Source organism: Tasmannia lanceolata, unplaced genomic scaffold, assembly GCF_043159265.1.
Source record: "Tasmannia lanceolata isolate RefF3 unplaced genomic scaffold, GAP_Taslan_0.1 ptg000037l, whole genome shotgun sequence".
Classification (NCBI taxonomy): Eukaryota; Viridiplantae; Streptophyta; class Magnoliopsida; order Canellales; family Winteraceae; genus Tasmannia; species Tasmannia lanceolata.
The window spans coordinates 45,364,114-45,389,192 of record NW_027518714.1 but is presented as its reverse complement, the minus strand read 5'-3'; positions in this window follow the sequence as shown (position 1 = coordinate 45,389,192).

Genomic DNA, 25,079 nt, shown 5'->3' with positions numbered 1-25,079 from the left:
TGTTTAAAATTGATAAAATCCATTAAAAATCCGAAATTAATTGAAAATCATCTGAAAATTTCTAAAGAACCTTAAATCTCTGTCACATGTTAACTCATTAATCCATTGAAACAGAAATCTTAGGGTCTTTAGATTTCCCTCGAAAAATGGCCAGTGCATCCATAATCGTATCCCAATTGCAACCAATCTTTGACAATTTAGATATTTAAGCTATAACATGTTATTGGCTCCGAGGTTACTGTCCACGGAAATCCTGAGATCTGCCAGGCAATAAGATGCTATAACCTAAGTATTAAATTGCGCAAGGAAAGAGCGCACGATTCCCTCCCTTGGATGCCATTCTGGGCCGAAATTGGTGTACCCATAGGAGGCATGCTTTGCCTCATATAAAAGTCTTTGACTCATTTGTTTGTGTGATGTTGTTGTCAGTGAGTCTTTGACTTGTGTTTCCATCTCTTTTAGGGAGTCCTTGACTCGTCTATCCTTTAGTTGTTATCAGTGGAGTCTTTGACTCGTTTTTCCACCGCTATTAGAGAGTCATTGACTCATTTGCTCATTTGTACCCTTCTTTAATATTTTTAGTTAGGAGTTTCTCCTTTAGAGTTGTTGATTACTTCGCTTTAATTAGAGGCTAACTCAGTCTTATTAGAGCTTTGCTTGCTTGGGATCTTGGATCATTTTCTCTCTTCTTGGGACGCTATCTTTCTTGTTATGGTTCGTCTCTTTGAGACGTTAGTTGTTTGTTCGGGGTTTCCCCTTTTGGATTTAGGGCTTTGCCCTAGTTTGTGGTTGTTCTTGCGTGTTCCCTTTAAGATTGAAAACATCTAAAGGTCCTGAGCATTGGAAAAGCTTTAAAATCCAAAAACATTAGAAATTTAAAACTCAAAAACATTTGAAAACTTTAAAAATATCAAAAACATTTGATATTATAAAAAAAACCTTAAAAAATCTGAAGTGTGAGTGTTTCTTTTAGAAGCGTAGTTTGAGAGTTCGTTTTCGAACTACGTTGGCTTGATCCTCTTCCGAGGTACGTAGTGCAGCTTGGGATTTATATCCCAAGTCCAGCCAAACCTTTTTTGTAAATAATATCTAAAACTTTCTTCAAAAACCTTTAAAATCTTATTTTCAAAAGATCTTCCTCTAGAGTTAGGAGTTTCTCCTAGATAGAGAGTTTTAGAGTTAGGGTTTTTCTTTTGATAGGTTGTTTGATTGTTTGTTTGTTGTGTGCTTGTTTTAGAGTTAGGGGTCTGTCCTAGAGTTATAGGAGCGCCTCCGTCCGGTCAGTCGGCGATCCACATCGCCGAGTGATGACTAGAGTATGATACGCTAGTCCACCCTTGGTTTTCCTTAAGAAATACAGCCTAGTCACACATAGGTTGTAAGAACCACCTGCATTAGCTTAGGGCTAATCTGCATTTAGTTAGGGCATATAGGGTGTCATAAAATCCACAATTCACTGAAATTTAAATAATCGTACAAGAAACTTTAATAACCGGTTCGGTCTTTTAGATCGAGTCTAGGATAGAAGTCTAGGTGTCTTAGGCATCCTAGCTTAGAATAGGCGCGGAGAACTACGTTGCCTTGATTCTCGTGGAGGCGGGGATACGTAGGCTTCTTTGGATGAATACCAGATCATCTGAGGACTCGGGCTAATCACTTTTAAAACTGTTGAAACAATCGAATCACTTAGGATTTTCCATGAAATTAGAATTTTAGGAGAACTTTCACTTAGATTGAATCCAAACCAATTAAGAAATCAAGATACACATTTAGGATTCACATTGAAATTAGATCATAGGATGCATGTCACATAGATAGCACATTAGCAGAGAGTTGAATGAGCCATTAAAAATGAATTTAAAAGAGTTAACTTTTGGAATTGAAGACCGATTATCGGGCAGGAATGGTGCATGTGGTGGATAAATCCCCATACCTTCCATTCTTGTAACCAGGTAGCGAGTCTAGATTTCTGGTTAATTATGGGTCCTAGATCCCACATCTAGGTGGCGACTCTGTCAGTCTTTTTTGTGTGGAATTCGGATTGCCTTAGTGATCCCAAGTTCACATAAAAGATGAATTAAAATTAATAATAAAAGGCACACGCCAATCGCGTGGGTACGAGAGACCAAGAGATAGTGCGTGGCGGCTCTCGCGCCACCACGCCCCTCTCGCGGGATCGGGTCCCACACCAGCGCACCCGATTCCTCAACAACTCATTCTCCGCCCGTAAGGCCGCAATCTCCCGATCCATGTCAATCATCCGACTGCAAACCGTCATTTTCCTACGATGGACATGGGAGAAGAACGACCGGTGGCGATGGACAAAAGCTTCATGGTACTCCCTCTCGTAAAACGGAGGAAGGGGAGAACGCGAGGAAAACCCTGGAGGCGGGTTCCTTTCAGGAATCGCTTGCCGGGGCCCCAACCCGTCGGGGTTACTCTCGGGACTGCTGGGAGGACTCCCCTCGGTAGCAACTCTCCCCCCACCACTAATAGAGAGGCCCTGGAAAGACAACGACATCTCTGACAAGCCTGAAGAAAGGCCGGAAGAAAGCAAAATTAAGGAGAACGACGAAGAACAAAAGGCAATCTGCATGAAAGCAGGAGAGCCCACCCCTTATAAAACCCTATGGGAAGCCCTGGGGTAGGAAAGCGAAGCGATTGCCATCCGCGTGTTCGTTTCCTATTGGACGACCGAGCGGCGCCGCGTAATGGCGACACAATTCCTCGGGAAGGAACCGTCGGACGAGACAGCACGTCCTCTCGTACCCCAAAGCTCCCATAAATGCCTTCGTCACGATATTCTTTAACCACCAAGCAAGCCCGCTCCCCGGGACCAATCAATGGACTAAAGGTAATACCATGATGAGACATAAAGACGGCGTTATTCCTAGAACACGCCACGTGTCGCCCCCACACCTATATAAAGCTCAAACTTCATAAAGAAGGGCGATGGGAAACAGCAAGATCGTACGAATCCAACACGTATCGTTATCTCGACCCCACACAGGTTCGGGGCCCGGAGCGCAGGCCTTCAAAAATAAAGAAAGAAAAGGACGAGGCCCGGAGCCCAGGTGCAAAGGCCACGGCACACGAGCACAATGAGCAACGGGGATTAAAAGCGCCAGAAAAGGCTTGGAATCCCGCGCAAGTACTATCAGAACGTCACAATTCCTTACAAACAAAGATAATACCTATCAAAACACAAAAAGCAACACAAAAAAAAACACGGCACAAATTCATAAAGATCATCCATTCACATCCTCCTGGCCCACAGGCCCACAAAAAGAAAGGGAAACGAGGAACAAAGCACGAGGCACGCAGGCCCCAAAAAAATCCCCAACAAGGAAGGGGAAAGGCACGCAAAAACACAAAAAGAGCCAGAGATTAATCGGAGAAAGACTCCTCTCCCGAAGGGTTCCCCTCCTCCTCCCAAGAATTCTCCAGCAGGGGGTCCACCTCATATTCAAACAGCTGCTCATTGAGAAGGTCAACCTTTTTCTGTAGAGCCTCGTTCTCCTGCTTCAAGACCTCGATCTCCTTGCCCATCTTCACAATACGGCCACGTAATTCCGTCCCCTCGTGATAGGCTCGGGAGAAAAAAGACCACTCCCTGGCGACATGGGAATAAGACGACTTGTCTTCCCTGGGCAAGGAGGAAAGGCGAAGGGGGGGGAAGCCGGAGGAAGAACCCGGGTTCCTCCTAGCCTTCTTCCGACGAGCCGCAAGATCCTCCCTCGGATCGGAAGACAAGTCGGGGCCACTTGACGATTCCTAGAGGAGGCGGGCCTTGCCCCTAACTCGCGAAGGAAAACCCGACATGTTGTTGAAAAAGGCGCGAAAGGACACCTACTGCAAGGCGCCAGGGCGATCCCCCTTTTAAACTCAACAAGGGAATCCTGGTACCTCGAAACAAGGCAACCCATTTAACGACGCTACCGATTCCCGGGGACGGCCGCCGGATAAAACGGCGCGCCTCCTTGTTCCCTGGAGCTCTCGTAAATATCCTCATCATGACTTCGCTCGAACAAAACGTTACTCCCTTGGCCCATTCAATGGACCAAAGGAGTAAGGGGGAGTTATGATGGGACACAAATACGGTTTTTTTCTCAGATATCGCCACGTGTCGTCCATGCACGAGCAGAGCCCAATCATCATGAAGAAAAGGTGTTGGAAAATGGCAAAGACCACACAATCATGACACGTGTCACCCCCTCGCCGCCCAGGCTTCATCATCACAAATTATGGAAGGAAATGGCCGCCAAAGCCATGCGCGCCGGCGAAGCAGGGGGACGGCCCAATCCTGCAAAAGAAGGTTTTCTCTCCATAATGATGAAAAGGGCCGTGCGCCTCCCTTTAAAAGGGAGGAAAAGGAAGAAGGAGAGAGGCTGGTCCGCTGAAAAAAGGACTTCACCCATTCTCCACTCCGGACACCGGAAAAAGAGGCGAGGCAACAACAGAGGAGGCTAGGAACTCAATCCTGCTCTCCCTGCTAATCCCCTCCGACCCACTCACTCACGCACCCAGAAAAGATTGCGCACGCTGCCCTTGGTAACCCTGATCGAAACCCCTTCCCCATCTCGCTGTTCTTTATATTGATTGGTCGAAGGAACTGACTTGGGTGTTGAAGTGGTCGTCCGGGACCCACCCCGGACCCCCTGACCCCCTTTGTTTGTGATTGCAGACCCCGCGGAGGCCCTCTACCGACCGCGCAATCGCAGGCCTGGATTCAGACGCCATCAAAAGATATCTTTCATCATGATAAGATTCTATAGCTATACTTTTACAGTTTTATCTATAGCCATTCTATATTGTCATGCCTTGCCCCATAGGTTTTATCAAAGGCCACTAACAATCTCTTCGGAGAGAGAATTGATTCTTTGATCTTGTCATGTCCCATCATCTCTTCCAAGATTCTAGCTTCGGAGGACTCCACTCAAATCATATGTCCTTCGCAACTTGTCTATGGTACTTGTCTCCTTCCATCATGTCAGATGTAATAAGATGGTTGATGTACTCAATTTTCCTCTGTCCATCTCTACATTCTTCCACAGTGAAGGATGAACAGATGGTTGATGTACTCAATTCTTCGACCCGTTAAGAATTGTGAAGACGAGAGTCTCCTCTTCTGGCCGTTAAGAAAGGTGAAGATGACATATGATGGTTTGTCTTCACGCCAAAGGCTTCGTGCAGATGGGCTTCGCTTTGGCACTTGAGAATGGAAAAGCTTGGTCATATAATGGCTCATTGATCCGGCCTTGAAGTAGGATCGAGGTAGTGGAACTCGCGTGTGGACATGAAGAGTGGAGTAGGTCTTGTGATAGACTGAACCACTATAAATCTTGTGTTCATTGTCTCTCTCTCTCTCTTCCTTTCGTTCTCATGCACTGTGGTGATTGGTAATCTCTAACCTAACTTGTGATTATGTTTTAAATGGAACAAGGGTTAGTAAATGCAGTTGATTGAAATATTTAAACCCTAATTGCATTATAATGCCTATTTGAACAAGGGTTAGCAAATGTGCATGATTAGAATGTCTAAACCTTAGCTTTTATTGTTATACCTATTTGAAAAAGGGTTAGTCTAATTAGTGTTTAATTAGAGGATTAATTTTTAATCTTCCATTAATTAAGCCTAAAATTTCTAATTGACCAATTCACCCCCCCCCCCTCTTGGATTGTCACACCTGTATTTCACACCCTATCCATGAAAGGGCCTTCCAAATGAATGTTTTGGATCCCCCAAAAAATGTGGGGCCAGATGTCTTCCGAAGCTATAGCTTAGATAAGCTTATCTAAGCTATAGCCTCTCCTCTCTCTCTTTATATATATATATATATATATATATGGTGCTCGACCATCAAGTTCCGTCAAAGGGGTCCCACCCTTGATATTTGATCCAACAGTAGCCCACTTTTTAAGAGACTGCTGCTGTTGGATCAGATATCAAGGGTGGTACATCTGAAGTACACCTTGACGGGACTTCACGGTCGGCCACCATATAATTTCTCTGACTCTCTCTCTCTCTCTCTCTCTCTCTCTCTCTTTAAATATATAATATATATATATATAGGTGAGCAATGTTTTGATTAAGATAAAAATCAATCTAGTTTAGACTTTTTTGATTGGATTTTGATAGCATGTTGAGTACTGTAACAACCATGGAAAACTAATCAAGAAATTTTAAAACATAGTAGTGTCTTTATTAAGATGCTTGGTCTAAAACGCTCCGGCGCAGTGGTCAGTTCACCAATTTTGGAATGTGTGTGTGTGTGTGAGATGTGCGGGCGTGCCAGTCTGTTGGAAGGCAAGAAATCAGAATCTCAAATCAAGAGGTCCACGACTAAAACATTTTTGTCCCATGGGATAGGATTGCAGGCATTTTAGAAGAAGTAGGGAGCGACAATTCTTCCTTGCGCTGCTCTACCTTTACATAAATGGATAGGACTTTTTACCGTAATGATGAGATGCCAAATGTTTGGATGTCGACATACGCAAAATGTGAACGACAAGTCGACATGCGCAGATCATAAACGACTCTTTGTTAGAATGTCAATGCTCACAAAACACATACGCTACCGCCGGTGGACACGGAGTGTAAGTGACTTTCATTGTCATCAGACTGTTCGATTTCGATAACAAAGAGAACAACGAAAGTGAAATGCCAATACGAGGGATAGTTGAATTAAGGAGAAAGACTCGAGTGGGAGGATGCATTCATTGCTTCCTTAATCGTAAAAGCTACAACTACGAAAAGCAAAAAGTACAATACTAGAAAGATAAATGATAAAATGCCAAAGCATGTTGTTTGGTCCTTGGGCCTCTTCCTTGGAGATAGGCATCTCCTTATATAGCTTTATTTGGGTAACCACTCGTCATTACCTCACGTTCTTGTGGAGGGAGCTCTTCTGCTAACTACCTATCTCAAGCTCCATTATTTGAACATCCACCTTTCCTTAGGTGGTTGTCATTCACTTTTCATTAAATGCACCACATAATTGACCCAGTCCAACTGGTTAGTTTAAGTAACTCGGTCACTTGACCGATCGAATTAGTATGTAGGAGGGAACTTATCATAATCATTTAGTTCGAATGTTCCCTTTGCTCCCACTAAATTTCAATTTGGCATATAACTTCCTTAACCTAGTCCAAACGGGTCATCGTTTGGTTATCCGGTTTCTCTTGACCGATCGTGCCCAAAACGGTTGTAAACATAAGATATGGTAGTGCTAATATCAGTTTCATTAAATACACGTACATACACACAAACGATAGGGCCGGGATGCTCCTATGGAGCTGATTTTTTGGTCACACCTTATCTATGTGAGGGCCCATCAAATGAATTGTTTAGATCACCCAAACAATGTGGGCCCCCACTGTATTTTAAGCCGATGGAGTAGTTAACTTATCTACACGATCGTGTAGGAACACTTTTCTCCCTCTCTCTCTCTCTCAGTGTGTGTGTGTGTGTGTGTGTGTATATATATATATATATATATATATATATATATATATAGAGAGAGAGAGAGAGAGGGAGCGAGGGAGGGAGCGAGAGATAGATATAGATATAGACACACATATATATGTTCATGTGTGTTGAGAGAGACTAGGAGTAAATGTAATGAATTTAATGGGCAGTACAAAGGGGTCACCTTCGATTTACAATCAAAACATGGTTCATTGCACTGGGTGTTTGGCTGAGAATTGCAACTATGAGTTAGAATGTTCCTAATATGGTCGTAGTAGCCCTCGCATAGGCAAGAACCACCTACGTCAAATAGCAAGGGGTGCCACATCAACTTGTCCCTTGCCAGCTTGCCAATTTTATGGGTCAAGATTTTAGTCATTTTTAAACTTTCCTTAGATTTCCTCAAATTAAAACTATTCCAAAAATGCAACATTGTCTGCATGTCTCCAAATTTATCTAATCAAGTCAAGAAGATAAACTTGCAGATTTTTCATAATATTGCCATAGATATCCAAATTGCCATAGAAAAAGAAAGATGAATAAACTTGCCATAGACATCCAAATTTTTCACAAAGAATATTTTTCATAGGCACATATATATACTAGTAAAAAACCCCGTGCGATGCATGGACCGACAAAGAACTGTACGGACCACATCATAGGTTGATCCAAACCGTCCATGTGATGGAACACAACATCAATAGGTTGTGCTCGTAAAAATCATTTTCATAGGCTGATCCTAGGCCTCCAATTTATAGAGGTTTCCATAATTAAAAAAGCATAAAGGAGGGGGGTAGGATTGAAATTATGTGGCTTTAATGGGTGCCTTTGTTAAAAAGCATAAAGGAGGGGCTAGGATTGAAATTATGTGGGTTGAATGGGTGCCATTGTTAAAAAAAAGTCACAAAAAGTGATGTGTAATTCTCATAGAATTTTGGGAGAAATTCAAATAATTCTCTCCTTTTCTCTTCTGCTATATATATATATATATAGCGCATACAAAGACATTGCCAGGCACAAGCTTTGGAGAAATGGGTTCTTTGAAATTCTTCTTTGTAGCACTCCTTGTGGCAGCTGTTGTAACAAAAGAGGTTGCTGAAGCAACAAATCGTCATCCATTAGTAGAGGAGCTCAATGGCATCATGCGTATCCCTAACAAATTAGGTCGTAAACATCCTATTTCTTTTTTGTTTTCTATTGTCATCGAGACTTTACTACAAGAAAAGAATAGCTTTAAGAAGAGCTTTTCAATATTGGTTTTTGTACTAATTTTGTATATTTTATGAAAGGATATGGAGGACTCATGGTTGGATTTTTTTTTTCAGGATGTCGTGATGCATGCATTACGAGTGGCTGGTGCTGCAACTGCGTCATTGGATTTCTTTGCTTCAAGTGTTGTCATCCTAGCAAATAACTCCAATATCCCTACATATTTTTTGGACATGTAAATGGTGGTTGTGGACAAGTAGTAGCACTATTTTTGTCCATTAAGGTCCTTGCTTACCACTGAAATGGGATTATGATATAATAAAATGTTATAAGGAATGATCGTTTCTGCTTAGGGGAGTGATAAATCGACTCCCCAAATTGATAAATCGACTCCCCATGTGTCTTTGTCTCTCCTCTAGGTTAGAGAGAGAAAGAGGAGGGAGATAGACACATGGGGAGTCGATTTATACAAATGGGGAGTCAATTTATCACTGCCCTTCTGCTTATTTTTGTTCTTTTCTTCCTTGTTTTTGTTAGAGAGAGAGAGAGAGAGAGATCGAGGTAGGAGTTCATTTCTTTTACCCTAGATAGGGAAGTCCCAATTAAAAAAAGGTGGATATATCATCCCTTAATGTTACACAATTATATAAAAAATAAAATGCAACAAAATGGGAGAGAGCAAAGGGAAATGATTTTCTCACCCTCTTTTCACCTTTTCAACCCCCACTTGTTTGTCGTTTCTAAAACAAAATGCCTACATTTCCACCCCATTTTGTTTATCTTTTCTTGAAAATTATTTCATATGGGAAAGCGCTCCCCATTAGAATGATACTCTCATGGGAGTGGATAGATGGTCCACACAACTGACATATAAGGAAGGATATTGAGAGAGCTATCTCATCTAGAGTGAGGGAAAGATTTTTAGGAGTTTTCTGATGATTAACTCTAAATTAGCTATTTTGCTTCTTTTTCTAAAAGTATAAATAAAAATTAATAAAAGAAACAACTAGTCTAGTTTGGGCATGAAGTTAGCATAGGCGTGATTATAGGAGATTTCCTTCCATAAGATTTTAGGAAATGGGATGTGGGTAGCTAGTTTTTAGGGAACCTCCCATTTTGTTGTTAGAGAGAGAGAGAGAAAGGAAGGGATCTTGTGAAATTTAATTTATTTTAATTTGGAAACAAGACCCACCAAAAGTGATAAGATTCAATTCTTAATTCTTATAAGGGAAGTATTTCTAATCTATGGTGAAGACGTCGAAGTGCCAATTTTGTTTTAGTATCCTTTTGATTCCAAATTCTACATGATTTTCACTTATGCATATTTCTTAGTAAATAACAGAACATCTTCATAATTGGATGATTTGGGTGATTAGGGAGAGGCTTGTATGAGCTAAGAAATAAAGTAATTTCTTTAGAATAGAGTATCTTTCTCTTGGATTGTAGAAGTAAAACAATCTTATTGCTGTGTTAAGATTTTTGTAGAGAAAGAAAGAGAGTGTTAAGATCTTGAGTGGAGGTCCGCCTAGGTATGGGACTGGATGGGACCCAGCCTATTATGGGACAAGTTTAAAGGGCCTTACCTAACATGCTCTAGCAGCTTTGGAGCTTTGGCGTAATACTAAGGTACCTAACATTTTGAATCAGAGCAGCCACTACTTCCCGTGTTCAAGTCACAGAAGGGGCGACCAGTGGAGATGTCTACCTGGAAAGGGCTACCTCGTAAAAAAAAGCCAAAGTGAAAACCGCCAGAGTATAGTTGCCACAGAGTGGGCCGCCAGGGAAAGGGATACTTGGAAAAAATGTGAGAGTGAAAGCCGTCACAGAGTGGGCTGCCGATGACGGCGGATGCAGAAGCGTGGTGGAATGTTACGGTGGGGCCCACCTAGGTATGAGATTACGTGGGTCCCATCCTAGTATTGTATAGGTTTAAGAGGCCTTGCCTAACATGTTCCATCAGCTCTGGAGCTTTTGGAATATTGGTAAGGTACCCAATCGTAGGCCCCACCGATATTTTTCAAATTGAAGCATACCGTCCACAACATAGGATGATCCAAGCCGTCCATGGTTTGGATCATCCTATGGTGTGGTTCGTACCAATTTAGGCCCCACCCATATTTTTGAAAATGAAGTGTACCGTCCAGACCATAGGATGATCCGAGCCGTCCATTTGATGGGCCACAATGTAAATAGGTTGTGCCCCAAAAATCATTTCCGTAGGATGATCACAACCCTACAATCTATAGAGGTTGCATAAGATGTAGTTTCTATTTAGATCGGAGGGCTAGGATATGGAAAAATATTTTGGGACGCAACCTATTTACGTTTATGGCCCATCAAATGGACGGTTTGGATTATCCTATGGTGTGATATGGGCGGGGCCTATGTTGTTCAAAGATGGGCCCACCATTCCACCAATGGTTTCTGTTAGGCCCATCAACTGTTCCTGTTGTGTGTGTGTGGAGAGAGAGAGAGAGAGAGAGAGAGAGGTCAAATGGTGGGAATACGTTAGCCAGCCCTGGGGGGGGATAGCCTACAAGCGGGGGAAAATCAAGAGGATGGTGCCAATATCACTTTGAGTAGTGTTGGAATCACATACGAAAAAAGGGGCTCTAAAGGGCCGTGAGATTTTTTTTCTTTGAAAAGTTCTTTTTCACATCACATACTTGGGTTGCCACTCTCTCTCTCTCTCTCTCTCTCTCTCTCTCTCTCTCTCTCTCTCCTTGCTATTTCGGTGGAGGATTTTGGAAAACAACGAATTTACATGATGGCCATCAATTGGACGGTTGAGATCATCCAAAGCAAATAAGATGGGATTGATTTATTATTGCCAAAAGCGAAGAAGAGTCCCAACCGAGTTTATCTCTATCCTTGCTTTGGTGGAGAATTTTACATAAAACAATTTACGTTTTGGCTAACAATTTGGACGATTTGGATCAAGCCCAATAATTGGATTGTTTGGATCATCAAATGGGAATGGGTTCAAGTGTTATTGTGCTAACACTTCATGGTCATTTTTGGGCACAAATAAGAAAACTTAGGAAAGAATTTCAACCGATTCTCTCTCTTCCCCGTTTCAGCCAACTCTCTTTCTCCTTCCATTTATATTTCATGTGGGCCCACCTTGTACTTGCCATGTGTTGCAGGATGATCACAAGATGAGTTACAAATAGCAATTTCCTATTGGTGGAGGGAAGAGGCCAAAATAGTTTCACTTTTGGAATCTATTGATGGACGGTTCTCACGTTTTGGGTTGAAATAAAATAGCAATTTTCTAAACTTTGCATATATTGCAAGAATACAATCATGTGGGACCCACCTTGAAGTTCCAAACATTGCAGCTCTCCCACGTCTTTGGTTCAAAACAGTCGTTTCCAAGTTGAAAGGTTGCTATTATAATACATATAGGACCCACATGGTGGTGCAAATTCATGCAAATTTCTTTGATTCACAATAGCCCACGATTTTGGGATTAGAAATTTGTACTTTTTAAAAGCTTGTATTGTATATAATATACAATAAACATGGGACCCACCACCAAAGTGAAGAAAGTTGACAAAATTTCCTTCATTCCAACGTAAGAAAAAGTCAACAAAAGTTAAAAGGTTACCAAAAAAGGGTGCCAACTGCCGAGTTGCTGAAATTGTGAGAAGAGTAAATACAAATTTGTGGAGTTACTAACAAATACTAATACAAATTTGTGGAGTTACTAACAAATACTGTAAGTTGCTAAATTACCAGAGACAGGTGGTAGTTTCCAAAAATACAAGACACTTTCCAATTTTGTGTTTTTTCTTGGGTTTAAAATATAGGAGGGGAAGAAGGTTATATATCAAAGTGAAGGCTCTCTCTATTCTCTCTACACTCTACACTCTTGTTCTCTCTTGGTTGCTTTCAAGTTCATTTTCTTTTCAACTCTCAATCCAAGGCATTATCATCCACCATTCAAACTCAATGTGACATTAAAGCTTGAAGGAGGAAGATTCAACCAAAGATTGGAGGAGAAAAATAATAAGTTCTTTTTATTTTTGTTATTTATTCAAGTTGATATACTTTTGTTTAAACTCAAATTAGCGGAGAGTACTTTTGTTTTACTTTTCCTTTTTAGTTATTGGATGGTACTTCTTTTCCCTCTCTTCTCTATTTTTATTTTTGTTTTTTATCCCTTTTCCATGAACAACTAAATCCTAATTACTTAGGGTTTAGTTGAAGCCATGGGGAAGGAGAAATATTTCTAATTAATTCAATCTACTCAATTGAAAAATTGTATAGGATTGTGTGCTTGGAAAATCCCAATCATTCATGCCATTAGCTTTCCCCTTTCGTACGAATGATTGTTGATTTACAAATATGAAATCCTATATAATTATATTAAATTTGAAGTATATTTGATTTAAGTACTCATAAGTAATGACAACTTTTAGGTCTTATTCCTTATCGATTAATTAATTGAATTTTCTACCAAATTCAAGAATTCTGTTAATTAATCAATTTATTCCAAACCTATGGTGGATTCTAACCCTAAGTAATCTTTTAACTGAATCAAGATTTGTCTGCCAATTCCAATTATTTTTCCAATTAATTTATAATTTATTTTAGAGTAGTTTTTCAAATCAAATTTTCTAATTAATAGAGGCTTTAGATTTTAGATTTCTAATTAGGTTAGATAATTAATAGAAATTCTCCATTGGTTCACTTTGCCTAAATATAAGGATTAAAGTTGTAATCGTTTCTTTATTATTTTCGATCATTGTCTATTTAGTTTATAAATTTAAAATATATTGTTGGATCCGAGGTTGAAGTCCATGGAAATCCTGAATCCATTCCAAGCAACAATATATCATAAGTTTATTTTCTAATAGTATAAGGGTAGAAATCACAATAAGCTCTTCCCTGAGTTCGACCCGTACTTACACGATTCGTGCACTTACGGTTATTTAGTATAAAAAATAATAAGCAAGGTTAAGATATTTAGGTTCACTTGGTGGATGATATAATGCAAATCCCACAACAAGATAAAGGAATAAGATGAATGGTTTCGTTTAGGCCTTTTATCAAACACTTGGTGGAACCCTAGTTAATCTACTCTCTATAGTTCCTTTGACAAACACTTTGTGGATGGTTCATATAAGTAAAACAAAATAAAGAATAAACACCATAGCAAGATAATGTAAAATGAGAGAAAGAGAGGAAGAACATACACAAAAGATTTATAATGGTTCGGCCTTCAAACCTAAGGCCTACGTCCACTCTTCTTGAGGTCGAACTCAAGGATATCCACTATTCGAAGACCACACCACGCCCATCTCCAAGGCTCTTTACAACCGAGGGGAATTAATGTAGGATGCCCTTGCCACCTTTACAATCCAAATGGAATTAAATACGGATGCATTTCCACCGATCAACCAAAGGAAATTAAAAACGGATGCCCTCACCACCGATACAAATGAGGAAGAAGAAAATATATTTGCCTCTAAGTAGGTTATAATGCAAGTTGAAGCTTCTAAGATACTCTCAAAGATGAATACAAATAAAGCCTAAACCAATCTCAAAAGATTTTTCCTAATCAAGGCCTAATGAAGTTAGTGAGAGATTTTACCCAAAAATAGTTGCAAATGAATTTCTAGGGTTTCTTAAGGTTGGAACATGTTCATCATTAAGTTTTAGGTCCATACAATGTGTATATATAGAGTTCCAACTCAATATGACCGTTTTGGGGGTATTTTGGTCTTTTTCGGGTGAAAAAACTACTAGCCGTTGGACCCCCAACGGCTATATTTTTTGAGTCGAGGTTGTTTTCTCGGAGCTCCGAGAATAATTCTCGGAATTCCGAGTAGGCAATTTTCAGCATGATTTCCTATTTTGTAAAATTCATAACTCACTCGTTTCTTATCGGATTTTGACTCTCTTATACTTGATTTGAATGAAAACGATGAGATATTTCAGTTAAAAATATTTTCAAAAATATTTGAGAATATTATAAACATGTTTTGATGGGATTTAGTTGCTGGTCCAGGTTGGCCTTCGGAACTCGATTTTTGTTCAAATGTGATGGAATGCCATATGGGTCCCAACATGTTGGTACACCACCATGGCCATTCACTTATCCATTTAAGTCATTCTTTAAGCTTATTGGTGTCTTTAAAAAATATATTTTTAGGGGTTTTAAGATGTGCCTTGACTAAAGTGAACACAAGAGAGATAGGTGATACAATCTACCTTTTTTACCACCCTCTTGAATGAACTCTTGAGGTAGCCATTACTTGATCTTCTCTTTGAGTGCATGGCTTGCTTTGGGATCTTCAAGGTTGAGCTTCTTTGCTTGACACGTTCTAAGAATTATGCCACCATTTGGTTCAAGCTCCTTTGCAAGTTGTTGATCCACAAGCTTTGGCCTTCATTGATCTTCCTTTATTTGTTCAATGCTTTGATATGACTAATTTTGAGCTTCTCATTGGTTGATCCTCCAAGGTATGATTAATCCAAGTATGCTTTAGCTCATTTGCGTTGTGTTTGGTCCATCTTCAAGCATAGGCCATCAATGGTCTGTGATAACATGAATTGACCTGTGAATTACCTATCTATAGCACAACACTCAAGGCATATGATCAGTCCATAAACGACTAATCAATTTGAGTTTGTTAATCATCAAAACAAGGTGATTAAATGAACCCATGAGAACCCTTGGGCTAACAGCCATAGATCAGCGGTCATGACCACTGCTATTTAACAAGTTTAAGACAACTGTTTTCACCCATATAGCAGCGGTCAAGACCACTGCTAAATGTCTACACTATAGCGACGGTCAGAACTACTGCTAAAAATTAAAATTTTCCTGTGTATTCCTTGATAGTTATATCCCATATAGCGGCGGTCAGGACCGCCAATAAAAGTACCAATTTTTTTTTTAAATGATTTATAATATTTAAAATACCAAAATATGGGCAAAACTATAGACACCACATTTTGACCGAACCTTAAACCAATATGTTTGAGTAAAAATCCTTTAAATGAATGAAATAGTGTCCCAAATCTAACCCTATAGTAGTTTAGGATCCCAATAAGATCCCTGCAAATTTTAGTTGAAATCGGGCTAAAGTTACCTAATAAGACGACCCGAGTTAGTAATACATTATAGAAAGGAGAGTGCATTATCCAAAATAGGGGTTGGATTTTAGAAGTAAACACATCAGCAAGAGAGTTGTCCCTAGGCAACCAAAGGGGGTAAGTTTCTCTTTTAAAAACTTTCATTTACATTTTCCCCTAAACCCCCCCCGCCCCCCCCCCCCCCCATCTAAACAAAATACAAGCTAAATATACTCAAAGTTGGGGTGTCCAAGGAAACTAATGGGAGTAAAATTTATACCTAAAATCTATAAATAGGAGACTTGGGCCTCATTTTTGAGAATGAGGGTTTCATATTCCTACAAATTAGAGAGAGAAAGCTAGAGAAAAGAAAATTTCCCAAACCCTTTCATTGCCATCTTCCTCGGCCAGGCCTACCGGAGCTCCAGCAAGTTTCCAACGAGCTTTTCCCTTGCTATAAATCTTCATTTTCTGCTAGATCTTATCTTTTCTAGCTTAGAAATCCTTGGATCTATAGTTATTTTTAGAAATTTTAGATTTTCCTCATTCTAAACCCTAGATCTAAACAGATTCACTATAAATCAGTCATTTGCCATCAAATCTAACCCTTGCTAACTCAGATCCGAGCTACACTCATCATTTTTTGGATCACTTTCTTAAAGAGACTTGATTTTTGTGAGAAAATAGAGAATAGAGGAAAAATCAGAGAGAGATAATAAAAAATTGAGATGAAGATGTTTATTTTGTAGAGGAAAGACGAGAGTGACAGAGATAGAGAGAAAGAGAGAGAGAGAGTGTGTATATTCCAGTCACTTCTCCGTATTTGTTGTTGATCTGAGAAATTTCAGATCTAGTAATCATTTCTGATTCCATATCACCAGATCCGATCATTCAAAATAGCAGTGAGGAAGTATTTTGGATTCTGGCCTTGTTTTCATTAATTTCACAGGTAGATTCTTCCCTTTTCTTTCAAATTTATACGTTTAATTGAGGTCATGCTATGGATTGAAGTTTGCTACTGATTGTCCTTGTTAATGGCCCATGCTTTCATGCAAATTTGTTTTGGTTAATATGCTCTGAAAATTTGTTTTGGTTAATATGCTCTGAAAATTTGTTTTGGTTAAATTTTCATTTTATTATTTTAAAGATTTGCATGCTAATTCTTTGTGAGGATGTGTTTTTGTTGTTTGATTATAATCTACTTTCGGAGTCATTAGGATGAGTAAATTGCTTTGAATTTCCAGTTATGCAATGTTTCTGTGTTGAATAAGTTAGCAGAGATCTCATCTTGTCTGCATTCAGTTACTTGCTTTTACAATGCCTGTAAATCTGAAGTGTTGTTAGACTCATCATTGATTCGCTTGGATTATGTGAGCTCAATGTATTTAAATTGATTGCAATGATGCTTTGAGTCGAGGTTAGATATAGAAGAGGTGTTGTTTGATGTTCATAAAATTGAATCAATGATATTGGAAGCTGATTTTTAAAGTTTAGGATATTAAGCTATGAATTTATGACTATTCTAGTTATGCGTATTGCTATAAGCCTATGCAAATTTCAAGATTCTTTGTGAAGACAGGTGTTTATTACTCTATTTTGCATATAATTCACCTTAATCCATCTACTTTAACTCTATATGTTGTTTATCAATTATTCATGCACCAATGATTGCTAGAAGTAATCTAAGTTTGAGCCAATATATTTATATAAAAATAAAATGAGGTTGGAATAATGGTTTACAAGTAGGAAAGTTGATGTGAGTGTTGGTTTATATGAAAATGTTATCTATGTTATCTTGTTTAGTGAGTCTGTTATACGAGCATAGTTGAACACATCTTTTTTAGTGTATGGTATAATAAGGTTTAGTATTAAGATTATGAATATTGTTTGTTTGGTTGCACAATATGATTTATTTGTTTAATTAATATCCTTTGTTTATTCATAAGGCATATATGACCATATTTTGTCATAAGAAGTGAAATAGTTAAGTGTATTTATTCAAATGAAGGAGATTTACAAAAATGTTCATAGTTACTGAGATAAGATGATCATCATAATGACTTTTTAGACAAGTAAAGTTGATCCTGTCATGCTCTACAAGCCTGGTACAGAATATGGCTGAACCAAAATTTCTTTGGTAATTTAGTTTAGAGAAAAAGGGTATTAGCAAGTATGTAGTAGTACTGTGTGATATTTTTTATTCATGAAATTTATACACTCAAATCTTGTTGTTCTCATAACTTTTGGTGGTATGCTTGTATAAATAAGACATGGCCAATGCTAGTGTAGGCAGATATTGATACTATCTTGTTATAATAGCATTAAGTTTGTTTGATTTCTTTTAGGTAAATGATACTGATATGGTTGTATTGAATGAGGCCTATAATATCCTAGTTAGTTCTTTTTGAAGATACATATGAGATGGAAATTACGTAGGTATGATCCTGTTTCTTTGTCTCAAATAATGTTAAACTATTTAAAGAAAGAAATCTAGTTATATTATCTGGGAATAGTGAAAGGATGCATTGATAATGTTTTACATTCTCATTTGGCATTTTCTGTTAAACAGCCTTGTAATTAAATACTATGTACCTATTTGGGATAAATGTGGAATAGAAGTTGATAGTTAGATGTTTATTTCATAAATGCCTAATGATCTAAACAATTTTGATCCTTTCCATTTCTTTGTTTATCAAAGAATTGTTAATATCGCCGTAGAATTGGTAGTTGTTTAAAACAAATTGTGCTTTATAGAGGAAAAGTTTATAGATTTATTAGAAGTTTCTAAATTGCCGTGAAATATATGATTCAAATACCATTATATTGCTGATTCATGTATGAATAAGTTGTAGTGTTGCATTTATTATATGATTAATTTCTTTTTTATATTTTGCTCTCCATTAGTAATAGTCATCATTTGATTAACTCAGCTAAATTACCATACCAGTAATAATTTAATTAGATGCTCAGGTATGATGTTTTATAAAAAGAAGAAGAGGAGAGTGTTGATCGTTCAGGTTTTATATCACTTGCTATTCTTCGATCTTATTTTGGTTTCTATGAGAAATGGTAAAATACATTATAAGAGAACCGGGGAATTTATGGCTTTCATTGATCCCCTGTTCAAGTGTTACTTACCTTTTCTTTGGCTTAGTTCTGTGGTTTACATGTTTTCCAAAGTTTATGCAACATGGATTATATACTCTGTTTATTTTTAAAAGTAAATAAAGGATTCGAAGGCTAGTTAGCATATAAATATGAGATGAAACTGATTGAATTAATTAGTCCAGAAAATTAAGAAAGTCATGTTATAATTGCTTTTGGTTTGTGCCTTATGAATTTTAAAATGTAAGTCATATTCACCTCATTTACTTTAAAGAAAAAAAACTTATTTATTTGTTTTAATTTTCTTGCTGTGACTAGAAAATAAATTTGAACATTCCCTTAGTAAAATACTGGACATCTCAATGGGCATATTTGGACAGTACAAGTGAACAACTTATTATTTCTAGATTGTGTTCTTATCATTTTATTGGACAAAGTTGAAGTTAAGCTTTTTAGATTTTTTGTTTTAAGATTTCTATATCAGGTTCAAGGGTTTTAGTTGTCCTTATATTTTTCTTTGATTTCAGATCTCTTTCCCTCATCTCAGGGGCAATGAAAGAGCTATCTGGAGCCCACCTCTTTAGGAGACAAGCTTTGCCTCATTAGAAAAGTCATCATTTAGGAAACTATTTTAGTCTCATTAGAAAGTCACCCTATGAGACTTAACTAGTCTCATTCATAAAACACTCCCCCTATTAGATGAAGACTAACTCAGTCATTCATATACCCTTATTTATCATTGCAGGGGCAATGATAAGGTTACTTGGAGCCCACTCTGTGTCTAGGAGACTTGCTCAGTCTCATTAGCAATTCATTTGTCTTCCCTTCTTCTAGGAGACATTCTTTGTCTTATTAGCACTCCCTTTTGTAGATTGTTAGTTTAGAAGTCAGCCCTATAAATTAGGAGTTAGCCCTATAGAGTAGGAGTTAATTTATAGCTTAGGAGTTTGCCCTTTTAAGGTTGGAGTCTGTCCTTTAGTTAGGAGTCTGTCCTATAGTATAGGTATCCCCACTCATTCATAGAGACTAGCTTTAGTCTTGTTGGAACCTTTTTTGGGATCAGTTCATTTAGTGGCACACTAGTTCAATTAGTGTTGATACTCCACCAGGCTGTGGATCACGGAGTGTAGTCTTATAGGTTCCCTTTAGCTTAAAGGGTGAAAACACATGAAAATACAAAAATATCAGAAAAAGTTAAAGACTCTAAAAATGTATTTTGAAAAAGCTGTTTCCGAACTACGTTCGCTTAATCCCTTTCCACAGGGTACGTAGGCAGCTTGGGACCGTCCTCCCAAGTCCAGTCAAACTTTTTTAAATTCTTTCTTTTGCAGTAGGAATCTGTCCTAGATGTCCAGAAGAGTCCTAGAGTTACGAGTGCCTCAGTGAGGTCAATTGTACACAATTTTCAACTGATGACCAGAATATAATTCACTAGATAGCCCATCTTTCACTTCTAGGATCAACCTAGTCACACTTAGGGATAGGACCCACCTGCATTAGTCCAGGGTTAAACCTAAATTTAGATAGGAGCATATAGGAAGTCCTAAAATTCACAATCAACTTCAACTTAAACTAATCATCATCAATAAGCTTTAATCACTAGTCCAGTCTAGTTGATCAAGTCTAGTTTAGTGGTTCTAGGCATAATAAGCATTGTTGCTTAGAATAGCGCCACCGAACTACGTTTATCTTGATTCCAAAGGCTTGGATACGTAGGCAGCTTGGACGGCCATCCAGGTCCAGCTCACCCTATGCACATTTTTATAGGGTTCTTAGAGTTTTAGGGGTTTGAGGTTTATTGTTTATCATTATCTTTTATATAGGGCTATGATAGTGTGTTTCCTTCCTTGATTGGATTGTTTACTCCTTTGCTATGTCTTTTTTATAGTCTCGCATGCTCATATATATTTAGATGCAGTACTATTTGCTTATTGCTATGATTACATATCTATTCACATTCTTAGTTGTACCTCTTTACTGTTCACTTGCTTATTCACATGCTTAGCTGTAGCATTTATCTGCTTATTTCTTGCTTATTTGCTTATCTTATCTTATCATATCTGTTCATCATACATCTGCTTATCTGCTTAGCTGTAGTATGCATTTATTGAGGTTCCCATTACATGATTTTCACCCAAAACTTCTTAAAAAATAATAAAAATGGCATAAAAGACTGAATTCGCTTGGGCGAGTGGGGTGCCTAACACCTTCCCCACTCGTAACCAGGCACGAACCTTTTCTTCTCTTGTTATCCGTTGCACAGAGCACTCAATGGGTTTCAGGCCTTAATCCTGGATGACTACTCTTCATTTATATTTAGGTACGTCTTGATTTCGAGTTCCTACTCCAAATCAAGAGGTATCGCACATGCCATGAACTCATGCTGTGAATGCACTATTTTGAGAGAGCCGTAGCGGAGCTCTCCATTCACCGTGGGAGATCGAGAGGCCACAGGATCTCATCCCATCCTCCACGCCTCGAGATCGGGGGGTCCACAAAAACACGCCTGTTTACATTTGATATACAACGTGAATACAAACATCCACATAAATACATTCACATCCACAACCTGTTTGTATACACAACCTTCAGATTATGCACAACCTATTTACAAGTACAAGTAACAACATCTACAAATTCTATTATTAGAACCTGTATACACAACATTCATATAAATACATCCACATCTCACAAGAACTGAAGAAAAGTATACATCGACATGAGTTAATCTCCTGTATACACATCTCAACATCGAGATAAGACATCCACTTGAATCCATGACTTGGGAACTACACTGAGCCAATGCCTACAGCTCTTCCTCCAACTCGTCCATACAAATATTTTCTTCACACTAACATAAAGGCTGTCTATACTTGGTAATATATGCTCTTCTCAATAATGTAGGCATCACACCTATAAGATTTAAAAAAATTGACAGCCTACACCAGCCTCCTCCATTGTCAAATCTGTGTCACGAAGACGAAACCATGTGTAACCAAAATCTCCATTCTTGCCAATGAGTCCACAATAGGAAAGTATAGTACCACGAGCAATAGAAGTCACCAACAACATACCGAGTCATGTCCTTGGAGGTGTTGTTCTTATCAAATGTTTGCTTGGTCACCCAATTCTTATACTGAGATAAGGGATCGATGTCATTGAAGTAGCTAGGACACATATTCAACTATGGAAAGAACTTTTCTGCAATAAAAATCAAAATCACAAGCTAAATAAGTCAGGCCAACACATATCAAATGTAAAAGTCATTTAATAGTTGGGGCATAAATGAATTTTTCGAAAATCAGGGGAAAAATCGGCCATGGAAAAATCTAGTTACTGAAAATCAGGAATACTCAAACTAAGACTATAAGATAAGCTCTCACATAAATCCGTACTCAGACATAACCACATCAGGTTCCCCATTTCCAGCAGCGATGATAAGTTCATTCTCAAACCTAGAAAAAGAAAACACCCATATACACGGAAATAAGATAATGAATCAATGGATAGCGAAAAGTAATGCTCCTAAGCCATTCAGAAAGGGAGGATAAAATGATGAATAATAGCACTGTATTGTGTTTTATTATCAGTAGTTTCTATCTAGAATCTTAATTCCAATATTTAAATATAGTTCAGTGAAATAAAATAAGATTTATAAACCTATTCACAAGTTCTTTGAAAGATGAATGTCCCTGTACAATCTGCATTACAATCAAAGTCAAGGAAGGGCTTTTCCATGGATGTCTTAAGTACTCAAACAACAACCACTTCAAGGATAAAACCAAGGGAAGCTCATCCATAATGCATTTACAACAAATTTTAAGAAAATAAAGGGCTTATATATTATCTAGGACAATTTAATGAAAAGTGGAGAATATGTCTTGATTGTTGTGCAACCCAATATCGGGACACTTACTATACTCACTTTACATCCAATATCATCATGCACATTCAAAACCAGGTTTTTTGTAGTGTATGAGTCTTCCAACATCCAAAAATCAACTATCATTTTAACAGTAAACACAACCAAACAAAGGGAAGAAACTAAAAAAAAGACATATTATGAACAAAACATATAAAAACTACAACCAACACCTACCTATATTTCCAAAACATAGAGATACTCAAATAGAATGAAATCCATTCCAAAGTGTTGTTGCAATTCATGCCTCCAACTCCCCCTTAAAAATCAAAGCACTTTCACATATAACAATTACAAACAATCAAAATATGAAATAAACAAGAGGGGAGGTGAATTGAATTTTAACACTAAATTATCCCTTTTGAAAATTACTTGTGAACCTAATTGTAATTTTCTTCACTTAATTAAATATTTGGTTAGTGCAAATAATTAGAAACAAAATGAAATGCCAAACCAAAAATTAATAATGGAAATGGAAGACAAGAAAGAACACACCGATGTATAGTGGTTCGGGCAAAGCTCTACTCCACTCTTCTTAAGATCGTCCTTAAGGATTTCCACTATTGGAGACCTCAACGATGCCCGGCTCTGAGGCAGTTACACTTCCAAGGGATATTAAATGAGGATGCCCTTACACCTTTACAAAGACTCTCCTTCTCCGCCGAGTTCTAAGCGGTTGCTCTCTAGGGAATTAAAATAAGGAATGCCCTAGCCACCTATACAAGAAATGAAGATTGAATAGCTTGGCTTCTTCTCGAAAGCTTGATGCTCTTTGTAGATCCTTGATTGCTCTTCAATGATGGTAGTTGCAAGTGAAAGCTCTAAGAATCCCAACTCAATAAATTTGCAAGTGCAAGGCAAGTTTGGGAAAAATCAAATCTTAAGTACAAAATGGGTTGCAAGTTTTCTTCAATGCTTAAGGAGGTTTTCAAATCATCAAGAGAGAGGAAATGAATCCTCTAGATGTTGTATATATAGCCTCACCAAAGATTAATATGACCGTTTGGGGGTGTTGATATCAAAAATCATAAGTTAATTTAAATCCCAACGGCTAGTTTTTGGTCTGTCGCGAGGTTCTCGGAGTTCCGAGAACCATTCTCGGAGTTCCGAGAGAACGGCCAGAAGAACAAAATATTCTACTGGACCATTTCTCGGAGTTCCGAGAAAATGGCCAGAAGCTACTGGACCATTTCTCGGAGTTCCGAGAGAACTCTCGGACTTCCGAGCAAGGAGCTCTGAGAAAAATCTCGGAGTTCCGAGCTCGGAGCTCCGAGAAAAATCTCGGAGTTCCGAGAAGCCTAAAAAATCAGCAGTTTTTGTATTTTTTGCTTATTTGATTTTTTAGCTTTTGGAACTCAACTCCTATGATAATTATGGAATGTTTATGAGGGTCCCAACATGTTAGTCCACCACATAATCATTGACAAAACCTTTAAAGTTCTTTAAGTGTTCTTTGAAAAAAACATTTTGAAAACACTTTGCCTTGACTTGAAAATCTAAAGAGAAGGGATGTACAATGATACCTATGCAACCTTCAATTCCTCTTTAGCTTTGGTCTTCAATTGATCTTCCATCTTTGTATGCTTGCTTGAGTGATGATGTGAGCTCCACTTAGCTCCTTTGACTCTTGTTGGGTACATCTTCAAGCATGACCATGTTGTGTGTTGGTTTCTTCAATGATCAATCATATCTTTAAGACAACACTTCAAAGCAAATTGATTAGTATTCAAAACAACAATCAATTATGTTTAGAATCATCAAAACAAGATTGGAGAGTAGACCCTTGGGCTTACAATCTCCCCCTTTTTGATGATGACAAACAAAATTGATTATGAGGTGTGTGTGTGGAGTGACATAGTAGGCAAGTGAATACTGGAACTCTCCCTCAATATATGCACACAGATAAATGATACAAGTTATAAGCATGTGGTGCATATAGTCAATTGAATAGATAATCAATTTCAAACCTTCTCCCCCTTTTGTCATCGACAGAAAGGGTGTAAAAAAAATTTAGGAGTAGATAACTCCCCGTAAATCAATGCTTATGGTATATAGAAATATATAGCCAAGTAATGCACATATACCTGTTCATGATCAAGATGTTGACAAATGTCAAATTGTTAGGTATTTTTAATTAAAGTGAAGATACCTCTCCAACTTAGAAAACTAAGAAGGCTAAGAGTATCAATTGAGTGATTTTTAAGATTAATATTTGACATCTCATTCCTGCAGATACTACCAAACAAAGATGATATGTATAAATACTATATAGATAAGCTAGTGAAAGACA